Source organism: Mus pahari, chromosome X (assembly GCF_900095145.1).
Source record: "Mus pahari chromosome X, PAHARI_EIJ_v1.1, whole genome shotgun sequence".
Classification (NCBI taxonomy): Eukaryota; Metazoa; Chordata; class Mammalia; order Rodentia; family Muridae; genus Mus; species Mus pahari.
This window is the reverse complement of record NC_034613.1, coordinates 131,878,124-131,879,716: the sequence shown is the minus strand read 5'-3', so window position 1 is coordinate 131,879,716 and position 1,593 is coordinate 131,878,124. Positions and strand designations below refer to the sequence as shown.

Here is a 1,593-nt window from a genome sequence, read left to right as displayed (position 1 = left end):
TCAGCCATCACTGGGAAGAGAGGCCCCTTGGTCTTGTAAACTTTATATGACCCAGCACAGGGGAAGGCCAGGGCCAAGAAGTGGGAGTGGGTGGGTAGGGGAGCAGGGTGGGTGGAGGGTATAGGGGACATTCGGGATAGCATTTGAAGTGTAAATGAAGAAAATATCTAATAAAATAATGAAAAAAAGATATCTTCCTACTCTCTAATGGTCCCATTTTTTATTTTTATGACCTGCACAGAAAAACACAAATTTACATGAAGATTTCTCATATAAAAGAAAACATGTTATTTGTCTTAAGACTTATTTTATTTATGAGTACACTGTAGCTGTCTTCAGACACACCAGAAGAGGGCATCACCTTTACAGATGGTTGTGAGCCACCATGTGGTTGCCGGGAATTGAACTCAGGACCTTTGGAAGAGCCATCAGTGCTTTTAACCACTGAGCCATCTCTCCAGCCTGAAAACATGTTATTTGAGTAGCTTATTTCACTTAACATAGTATTTACACTTCCATTTATTTTCCTTTTCCTTATGATGCATAATAATCCATACTTTATTTGCACAAAGTTTTCTTTAGCTGTGAATCTCTTGATAAGCACCAAGGCTGGATATATTATGAAAATCCTGTTAAAAGATCAGCAATAACAATCTCTGTAGATCAGTGGTTCTCAACCTTCCTAATGCTATGACCCATGAATATAGTTTCTCATATATGGGGACCCCCAAATTATCTTTGTTGCTACTGTGTACCTGTATTTTTCTACTGTTATGACTTGTAATATAAATATCTGATTTCAGGATATCTGACCCACCCACAGGCAGAGAAACGTTGCTATCAATCAATGTATCCGCTTTAGAGTCTGTATCAGAGGTTTGTCTTATGGATCTGTTGTACAATTTGAGGTCAGGTAATGTGATACCTCAAGTGTTGATCATTCTGCTTGAGATTGCTTTGACTACTCAGTATTATGTGATTCCATATGAATTCTAGGCTTGGCTTTTATAGTTCTGTGAAAACTGTAGTTAGAATTCTGTTGTGAATGGCAATGAATCTTTGTATTGCTTTCAGTAGTATATTATGTTACATTCAGTAGTATATTATATTATAATATTAATATGGTAAATCTATGAGCATGAAAGGTCTTTCCATCTACTAGTGTCTTCTTCAGTCTTCCTCTGTGCTTTTAAAGTTTTCATTTTAGAGGTCTTTCACTTGCTTTGTCCAGTCTAATTTAGATTACTTTATTTTTTCATTAATTCATTTATTTATTTGTTGGTTACTTTGTTTTGAAGCAACTGTGAATGTGACTTCTTTCCTGATTTCTTTCTTAGTAAGTTTATTATTGATATATGGAGGGACTACATTTTTAAAAAAATGTTGAGATTATAATTACACCATTTCCTTCTTCCCTTTCCTTCCTCCAAACTCTCCCATGCATTCCCCATTGCTTATGTGTGTGCATTTCTAAGTATAAAAATACAACCTACTGGGGCTGGTGAGATGGCTCAGCGGGTAAGAGCACCTGACTGCTCTTCCAAAGGTGCAGAGTTCAAATCCCAGCAACCACATGGTGGCTCACAACCATCC

The 1,593-nt window shown here is 36.9% G+C and overlaps 1 protein-coding gene across 2 annotated transcripts in view; it reads right to left on the bottom strand.

Annotated features, from left to right (window-relative positions):
- Rragb (Ras related GTP binding B) overlaps positions 1-1,593 on the bottom strand; it is a 36,339-nt gene that overhangs the window by 2,468 nt on the left and 32,278 nt on the right. The window lies entirely within an intron of this gene.